We start from the raw sequence: 11130 nt of genomic DNA on the forward strand, positions 1-11130 counted from the left end.
TGATCAGCAGCCATGTCTACACTGCAGCAATTACCCATTGCAGGGTCCTGACAGATCCATAGTGCTATGAGCAGCACTGATCAGCAGCCATGTCTACACTGCAGCAATTACCCATTACAGGGTCCTGACAGATACAAAGTGCTATGAGCAGCACTGATCAGCAGCCATGTCTATACTGCATCAATTACCCATTACAGGGTCCTGACATCCATAGTGCTATGAGCAGCACTGATCAGCAGCCATGTCTACACTGCAGCAATTACCTATTACAGGGTCCTGACAGATCCATAGTGCTATGAGCAACACTGATCAGCAGCCATGTCTACACTGCAGCAATTACCCATTACAGGGTCCTGACAGATCCATAGTGCTATGAGCAGCACTGATCAGCAGCCATGTCTACACTGCAGCAATTACCCATTACAGGGTCCTGACATCCATAGTGCTATGAGCAGCACTGATCAGCAGCCATGTCTACACTGCAGCAATTACCCATTACAGGGTCCTGAGAGATCCATAGTGCTATGAGCAGCACTGATCAGCAGCCATGTCTACACTGCACCAATTACCCATTACAGGAACCTGACAGATCCATAGTGCTATGAGCAGCACTGATCAGCAGCCATGTCTACACTGCAGCAATTACCCATTACAGGAACCTGACAGATCCATAGTGCTATGAGCAGCACTGATCAGCTGCCATGTCTACACTGCAGCAATTACCCATTACAGGGTCCTGACATCCATAGTGCTATGAGCAGCACTGATCAGCAGCCATGTCTACACTGCAGCAATTACCCATTACAGGGTCCTGACAGATCCATAGAGCAATGAGCAGCACTGATCAGCAGCCATGTCTACACTGCAGCAATTACCCATTACAGGGTCCTGACAGATCCATAGAGCAATGAGCAGCACTGATCAGCAGCCATGTCTACACTGCAGCAATTACCCATTACAGGGACCTGACAGATCCATAGTGCTATGAGCAGCACTGATCAGCAGCCATGTCTACACTGCAGCAACTACCTATTACAGGGTCCTGACAGATCCATAGTGCTATGAGCAGCACTGATCAGCAGCCATGTCTACACTGTAGCAATTACCCATTACAGGGACCTGACAGATCCATAGTGCTATGAGCAGCACTGTTCAGCAGCCATGTCTACACTGCAGCAATTACCCATTACAGGGTCCTGACAGATCCATAGAGCAATGAGCAGCACTGATCAGCAGCCATGTCTACACTGCAGCAATTACCCATTACAGGGTCCTGACAGATCCATAGTGCTATGAACAGCACTGATCAGCCGCCATGTATACACTGCAGCAATTACCCATTACAGGGTCCTGACAGATCCATAGTGCTATGAGCAGCACTGATCAGCAGCCATGTCTACAATGTAGCAATTACCCATTACAGGGTCCTGACAGATCCATAATGCTATGAGCAGCACAGATCAGCAGCCATGTCTACACTGCAGCAATAAAACATTACAGAGACCTGACAGATCCATAGTGCTATGAGCAGCACTGATCAGCAGCCATGTCTGCACTGCAGCAATTAAACATTACAGGGACCTGACAGATACATAGTGCTATGAGAAGCACTGATCAGCAGCCATGTCTACACTGCAGCAATTACCCATTACAGGAACCTGACAGATCGAAAGTGCTATGAGCAGTATTGATCAGCAGCCATGTCTACACTGTAGCAATTACTCATTACAGGAACCTGACAGATCCATAGTGCCATGAGCAGCACTGATCAGCAGCCATGTCTACACTGCAGCAACTACACATTACAGGGTCCTGACAGATCCATAGTGCTATGAGCAGTATTGATCAGCAGCCATGTCTACACTGTAGCAATTACTCATTACAGGAACCTGACAGATCCATAGTGCCATGAGCAGCATTGATCAGCAGCCATGTCTACACTGCAGCAAATACCCATTACAGGGTCCTGACTGATACATAGTGCTATGAGCAGCACTGATCAGCTGCCATGTCTACACTGTAGCAATTACCCAATACAGGGTCCTGACAGTTCCATAGTGCTATGAGCAGCACTGATCAGCCGCCATGTCTACACTGTAGCAATTACCCAATACAGGGTCCTGACAGATCCATAGTGCTATGAGCATCACTAATCAGCAGCCATGTCTACACTGCAGCAATTACCCAATACAGGGTCCTGACAGATCCATAGTGCTATGAGCAGCACTGATCAGCAGCCATGTCTACCCTGCAGCAATTACCCAATACAGGGTCCTGACAGATCCATAGTGCTATAAGCAGCACTGATCAGCAGCCATGTCTACACTGCAGCAATTACCCAATACAGGGTCCTGACAGATCCATAGTGCTATGAGCAGCACTGATCAGCCAGCATGTGTACACTGCAGCAATTACCCATTACAGGGTCCTGACAGATCCATAGTGCTATGAGCAGCACTGATCAGCCGCCATGTCTACACTGCAGCAATTACCCATTACACGGACCTGACAGATCCATAGTGCTATGAACAGCACTGATCAGCCGCCATGTCTACACTGCAGCAATTACCCATTACACGGACCTGACAGATCAATAGTGCTATGATCAGCACTAATCAACAGCCATGTCTACACTGCAATTACCCATTACAGGGTCCTGACTGATCCATAGTGTTATGAGCAGCACTAATCAGCAGCCATGTCTACACTGCAGCAATTACCCATTACAGGGTCCTGACATCCATAGTGCTATGAGCAGCACTGATCAGCAGCCATGTCTATACTGCAGCAATTACCCATTACAGGGTCCTGACAGATCCATAGTGCTATGAGCAGCAATGATCAGCAGCCATGTCTACACTGCAGCAATTACCCAATACAGGGTCCTGACAGATCCATAATGTTATGAGCAGCAATGATCAGCAGCCATGTCTACACTGCAGCAATTACCCAATACAGGGTCCTGACAGATCCATAGTGCTATGAGCAGCACTGTTCAGCCAGCATGTGTACACTGCAGCAATTACCCATTACAGGTTCCTGACAGATCCATAGTGCTATGAGCAGCACTGATCAGCCACCATGTCTACACTGCAGCAATTACCCATTACAGGGTCCTGACATCCATAGTGCTGTGAGCAGCACTGATCAGCCGACATGTCTACACTGCAGCAATTACCCATTACAGGGTCCTGACAGATCCATATTGCTATGAGCAGCACTAATCAGGAGCCATGTCTACACTGCAGCAATTATCCATTACAGGGTCCTGACACCCATAGAGCTATGAGCAGCACTGATCAGCCGCCATGTCTACACTGCAGCAATTACCCATTACAGGGACCTGACAGATCCATAGTGCTATGAGCAGCACTGATCAGCAGCCATGTCTACACTGCAGCAATTACTCATTACAGGGTCCTGACAGATCCATAGTGCTATGAGCAGCACTGATCAGCCAGCATGTCTACACTGCAGCAATTACCCATTACAGGGTCCTGACATCCATAGTGCTATGAGCAGCACTGATCAGCAGCCATGTCTACACTGCAGCAATTACCCATTACAGGGTCCTGACAGATACATAGTGCTATGAGCAGCAGTGATCAGCAGCCATGTCTACACTGCAGCAATTACCCATTACAGAGTCCTGACATCCATAGTGCTATGAGCAGCACTGATCAGCCGCCATGTCTACACTGCAGCAATTACCCATTACAGGGACCCGACAGATCCATAGTTCTATGAGCAGCACTGATCAGCAGCCATGTCTACACTGTAGCAATTACCCATTACAGGGTCCTGACAGATCCATAGTGCTATGAGTAGCACTGATCAGCCGCCATGTCTACACTGCAGCAATTACCCATTACAGGGTCCTGACAGATCCATAGAGCAATGAGCAGCACTGATCAGCAGCCATGTCTACACTGCAACAATTACCCATTACAGGGTCCTGACAGATCCATAGTGCTATGAACAGCACTGATCAGCCAGCAAGTGTACACTGCAGCAATTACCCATTACAGGGTCCTGACAGATCCATAGAGCTATGAGCAGCACTGATCAGCTGCCATGTCTACACTGCAGCAATTACCCATTACAGGGTCCTGACATCATTAGAGCTATGAGCAGCACTGATCAGCCGCCATGTCTACACTGCAGCAATTACCCATTACACGGACCTGACAGATCCATAGTGCTATGAGCAGCACTGATCAGCAGCCATGTCTACACTGCAGCAATTACCCATTACAGGGTCCTGACTGATCCATAGTGCTATGAGCAGCAATGATCAGCAGCCATGTCTACACTGCAGCAATTACCCAATACAGGGTCCTGACAGATCCATAATGCTATGAGCAGCACTGATCAGCAGCCATGTCTACACTGCAGCAATTACTCATTACAGGGTCCTGACAGATCCATAGTGCTATGAGCAGCACTGATCAGCCAGCATGTGTACACTGCAGCAATTACCCATTACAGGTTCCTGACAGATCCATAGTGCTATGAGCAGCACTGATCAGCCGCCATGTCTACACTGCAGCAATTACCCATTGAAGGGTCCTGACATCCATAGTGCTGTGAGCAACACTGATCAGCCGCCATGTCTACACTGCAGCAATTACCCATTACAGGGTCCTGACAGATCCATAGTGCTATGAGCAGCACTGATCAGGAGCCATGTCTACACTGCAGCAATTACCCATTACAGGGTCCTGACAGATCCATAGAGCAATGAGCAGCACTGATCAGCAGCCATGTCTACACTGCAGCAATTACCCATTACAGGGACCTGACAGATCCATAGTGCTATGAGCAGCACTGATCAGCAGCCATGTCTACACTGCAGCAACTACCTATTACAGGGTCCTGACAGATCCATAGTGCTATGAGCAGCACTGATCAGCAGCCATGTCTACACTGCAGCAATTACCCATTACAGGGACCTGACAGATCCATAGTGCTATGAGCAGCACTGTTCAGCAGCCATGTCTACACTGCAGCAATTACCCATTACAGGGTCCTGACAGATCCATAGAGCAATGAGCAGCACTGATCAGCAGCCATGTCTACACTGCAGCAATTACCCATTACAGGGTCCTGACAGATCCATAGTGCTATGAACAGCACTGATCAGCCGCCATGTATACACAGCAGCAATTACCCATTACAGGGTCCTGACAGATCCATAGTGCTATGAGCAGCACTGATCAGCAGCCATGTCTACAATGTAGCAATTACCCATTACAGGGTCCTGACAGATCCATAATGCTATGAGCAGCACAGATCAGCAGCCATGTCTACAGTGCAGCAATAAAACATTACAGGGACCTGACAGATCCATAGTGCTATGAGCAGCACTGATCAGCAGCCATGTCTACACTGCAGCAATTACACATTACAGGGACCTGACAGATACATAGTGCTATGAGAAGCACTGATCAGCAGCCATGTCTACACTGCAGCAATTACCCATTACAGGAACCTGACAGATCGAAAGTGCTATGAGCAGTATTGATCAGCAGCCATGTCTACACTGTAGCAATTACTCATTACAGGAACCTGACAGATCCATAGTGCCATGAGCTGCACTGATCAGCAGCCATGTCTACACTGCAGCAACTACACATTACAGGGTCCTGACAGATCCATAGTGCTATGAGCAGTATTGATCAGCAGCCATGTCTACACTGTAGCAATTACTCATTACAGGAACCTGACAGATCCATAGTGCCATGAGCAGCACTGATCAGCAGCCATGTCTACACTGCAGCAAATACCCATTACAGGGTCCTGACTGACACATAGTGCTATGAGCAGCACTGATCAGCTGCCATGTCTACACTGTAGCAATTACCCAATACAGGGTCCTGACAGTTCCATAGTGCTATGAGCAGCACTGATCAGCCGCCATGTCTACACTGTAGCAATTACCCAATACAGGGTCCTGACAGATCCATAGTGCTATGAGCAGCACTAATCAGCAGCCATGTCTACACTGCAGCAATTACCCAATACAGGGTCCTGACAGATCCATAGTGCTATGAGCAGCACTGATCAGCAGCCATGTCTACCCTGCAGCAATTACCCAATACAGGGTCCTGACAGATCCATAGTGCTATAAGCAGCACTGATCAGCAGCCATGTCTACACTGCAGCAATTACCCAATACAGGGTCCCGACAGATCCATAGTGCTATGAGCAGCACTGATCAGCAGCCATGTCTACACTGCAGCAATTACTCATTACAGGGTACTGACAGATCCATAGTGCTATGAGCAGCACTGATCAGCCAGCATGTGTACACTGCAGCAATTACCCATTACAGGGTCCTGACAGATCCATAGTGCTATGAGCAGCACTGATCAGCCGCCATGTCTACACTGCAGCAATTACCCATTACACAGACCTGACAGATCCATAGTGCTATGAACAGCACTGATCAGCCGCCATGTCTACACTGCAGCAATTACCCATTACACGGACCTGACAGATCAATAGTGCTATGATCAGCACTGATCAACAGCCATGTCTACACTGCAATTACCCATTACAGGGTCCTGACTGATCCATAGTGTTATGAGCAGCACTAATCAGCAGCCATGTCTACACTGCAGCAATTACCCATTACAGGGTCCTGACATCCATAGTGCTATGAGCAGCACTGATCAGCAGCCATGTCTATACTGCAGCAATTACCCATTACAGGGTCCTGACAGATCCATAGTGCTATGAGCAGCAATGATCAGCAGCCATGTCTACACTGCAGCAATTACCCAATACAGGGTCCTGACAGATCCATAATGTTATGAGCAGCAATGATCAGCAGCCATGTCTACACTGCAGCAATTACCCAATACAGGGTCCTGACAGATCCATAGTGCTATGAGCAGCACTGTTCAGCCAGCATGTGTACACTGCAGCAATTACCCATTACAGGTTCCTGACAGATCCATAGTGCTATGAGCAGCACTGATCAGCCGCCATGTCTACACTGCAGCAATTACCCATTACAGGGTCCTGACAGATCCATAGTGCTGTGAGCAGCACTGATCAGGAGCCATGTCTACACTGCAGCAATTATCCATTACAGGGTCCTGACACCCATAGAGCTATGAGCAGCACTGATCAGCCGCCATGTCTACACTGCAGCAATTACCCATTACAGGGACCTGACAGATCCATAGTGCTATGAGCAGCACTGATCAGCAGCCATGTCTACACTGCAGCAATTACTCATTACAGGGTCCTGACAGATCCATAGTGCTATGAGCAGCACTGATCAGCCAGCATGTCTACACTGCAGCAATTACCCATTACAGGGTCCTGACATCCATAGTGCTATGAGCAGCACTGATCAGCAGCCATGTCTACACTGCAGCAATTACCCATTACAGGGTCCTGACAGATCCATAGTGCTATGAGCAGCAGTGATCAGCAGCCATGTCTACACTGCAGCAATTACCCATTACAGAGTCCTGACATCCATAGTGCTATGAGCAGCACTGATCAGCCGCCATGTCTACACTGCAGCAATTACCCATTACAGGGACCCGACAGATCCATAGTTCTATGAGCAGCACTGATCAGCAGCCATGTCTACACTGTAGCAATTACCCATTACAGGGTCCTGACAGATCCATAGTGCTATGAGTAGCACTGATCAGCCGCCATGTCTACAGTGCAGCAATTACCCATTACAGGGTCCTGACAGATCCATAGAGCAATGAGCAGCACTGATCAGCAGCCATGTCTACACTGCAGCAATTACCCATTACAGGGTCCTGACAGATCCATAGTGCTATGAACAGCACTGATCAGCCGCCATGTATACACAGCAGCAATTACCCATTACAGGGTCCTGACAGATCCATAGTGCTATGAGCAGCACTGATCAGCAGCCATGTCTACAATGTAGCAATTACCCATTACAGGGTCCTGACAGATCCATAATGCTATGAGCAGCACAGATCAGCAGCCATGTCTACACTGCAGCAATAAAACATTACAGGGACCTGACAGATCCATAGTGCTATGAGCAGCACTGATCAGCAGCCATGTCTACACTGCAGCAATTACACATTACAGGGACCTGACAGATACATAGTGCTATGAGAAGCACTGATCAGCAGCCATGTCTACACTGCAGCAATTACCCATTACAGGAACCTGACAGATCGAAAGTGCTATGAGCAGTATTGATCAGCAGCCATGTCTACACTGTAGCAATTACTCATTACAGGAACCTGACAGATCCATAGTGCCATGAGCAGCACTGATCAGCAGCCATGTCTACACTGCAGCAACTACACATTACAGGGTCCTGACAGATCCATAGTGCTATGAGCAGTATTGATCAGCAGCCATGTCTACACTGTAGCAATTACTCATTACAGGAACCTGACAGATCCATAGTGCCATGAGCAGCACTGATCAGCAGCCATGTCTACACTGCAGCAAATACCCATTACAGGGTCCTGACTGATACATAGTGCTATGAGCAGCACTGATCAGCTGCCATGTCTACACTGTAGCAATTACCCAATACAGGGTCCTGACAGTTCCATAGTGCTATGAGCAGCACTGATCAGCCACCATGTCTACACTGTAGCAATTACCCAATACAGGGTCCTGACAGATCCATAGTGCTATGAGCAGCACTAATCAGCAGCCATGTCTACACTGCAGTAATTACCCAATACAGGGTCCTGACAGATGCATAGTGCTATGAGCAGCACTGATCAGCAGCCATGTCTACCCTGCAGCAATTACCCAATACAGGGTCCTGACAGATCCATAGTGCTATAAGCAGCACTGATCAGCAGCCATGTCTACACTGCAGCAATTACCCAATACAGGGTCCTGACAGATCCATAGTGCTATGAGCAGCACTGATCAGCAGCCATGTCTACACTGCAGCAATTACTCATTACAGGGTACTGACAGATCCATAGTGCTATGAGCAGCAATGATCAGCCAGCATGTGTACACTGCAGCAATTACCCATTACAGGGTCCTGACAGATCCATAGTGCTATGAGCAGCACTGATCACCCGCCATGTCTACACTGCAGCAATTACCCATTACACGGACCTGACAGATCCATAGTGCTATGAACAGCACTGATCAGCCGCCATGTCTACACTGCAGCAATTACCCATTACACGGACCTGACAGATCAATAGTGCTATGATCAGCACTGATCAACAGCCATGTCTACACTGCAATTACCCATAACAGGGTCCTGACTGATCCATAGTGTTATGAGCAGCACTAATCAGCAGCCATGTCTACACTGCAGCAATTACCCATTACAGGGTCCTGACATCCATAGTGCTATGAGCAGCACTGATCAGCAGCCATGTCTATACTGCAGCAATTACCCATTACAGGGTCCTGACAGATCCATAGTGCTATGAGCAGCAATGATCAGCAGCCATGTCTACACTGCAGCAATTACCCAATACAGGGTCCTGACAGATCCATAATGTTATGAGCAGCAATGATCAGCAGCCATGTCTACACTGCAGCAATTACCCAATACAGGGTCCTGACAGATCCATAGTGCTATGAGCAGCACTGTTCAGCCAGCATGTGTACACTGCAGCAATTACCCATTACAGGTTCCTGACAGATCCATAGTGCTATGAGCAGCACTGATCAGCCGCCATGTCTACACTGCAGCAATTACCCATTACAGGGTCCTGACATCCATAGTGCTGTGAGCAGCACTGATCAGCCGACATGTCTACACTGCAGCAATTACCCATTACAGGGTCCTGACAGATCCATAGTGCTATGAGCAGCACTGATCAGGAGCCATGTCTACACTGCAGCAATTATCCATTACAGGGTCCTGACACCCATAGAGCTATGAGCAGCACTGATCAGCCGCCATGTCTACACTGCAGCAATTACCCATTACAGGGACCTGACAGATCCATAGTGCTATGAGCAGCACTGATCAGCAGCCATGTCTACACTGCAGCAATTACTCATTACAGGGTCCTGACAGATCCATAGTGCTATGAGCAGCACTGATCAGCCAGCATGTCTACACTGCAGCAATTACCCATTACAGGGTCCTGACATCCACAGTGCTATGAGCAGCACTGATCAGCAGCCATGTCTACACTGCAGCAATTACCCATTACAGGGTCCTGACAGATCCATAGTGCTATGAGCAGCAGTGATCAGCAGCCATGTCTACACTGCAGCAATTACCCATTACAGAGTCCTGACATCCATAGTGCTATGAGCAGCACTGATCAGCCGCCATGTCTACACTGCAGCAATTACCCATTACAGGGACCCGACAGATCCATAGTTCTATGAGCAGCACTGATCAGCAGCCATGTCTACACTGTAGCAATTACCCATTACAGGGTCCTGACAGATCCATAGTGCTATGAGTAGCACTGATCAGCCGCCATGTCTACAGTGCAGCAATTACCCATTACAGGGTCCTGACAGATCCATAGAGCAATGAGCAGCACTGATCAGCAGCCATGTCTACACTGCAGCAATTACCCATTACAGGGTCCTGACAGATCCATAGTGCTATGAACAGCACTGATCAGCCAGCATGTGTACACTGCAGCAATTACCCATTACAGGTTCCTGACAGATCCATAGTGCTATGAGCAGCACTGATCAGCCGCCATGTCTACACTGCAGCAATTACCCATTACAGGGTCCTGACATCCATAGTGCTCTGAGCAGCACTGATCAGCCGACATGTCTACACTGCAGCAATTACCCATTACAGGGTCCTGACAGATCCATAGTGCTATGAGCAGCACTGATCAGGAGCCATGTCTACACTGCAGCAATTATCCATTACAGGGTCCTGACACCCATAGAGCTATGAGCAGCACTGATCAGCCGCCATGTCTACACTGCAGCAATTACCCATTACAGGGACCTGACAGATCCATAGTGCTATGAGCAGCACTGATCAGCAGCCATGTCTACACTGCAGCAATTACTCATTACAGGGTCCTGACAGATCCATAGTGCTATGAGCAGCACTGATCAGCCAGCAAGTGTACACTGCAGCAATTACCCATTACAGGGTCCTGACAGATCCATAGAGCTATGAGCAGCACTGATCAGCTGCCATGT

This window comes from Phyllobates terribilis, unplaced genomic scaffold, assembly GCF_046119375.1.
Source record: "Phyllobates terribilis strain yellow unplaced genomic scaffold, ASM4611937v1 Scaffold_10__3_contigs__length_209671492, whole genome shotgun sequence".
Lineage (NCBI taxonomy): Eukaryota > Metazoa > Chordata > Amphibia > Anura > Dendrobatidae > Phyllobates > Phyllobates terribilis.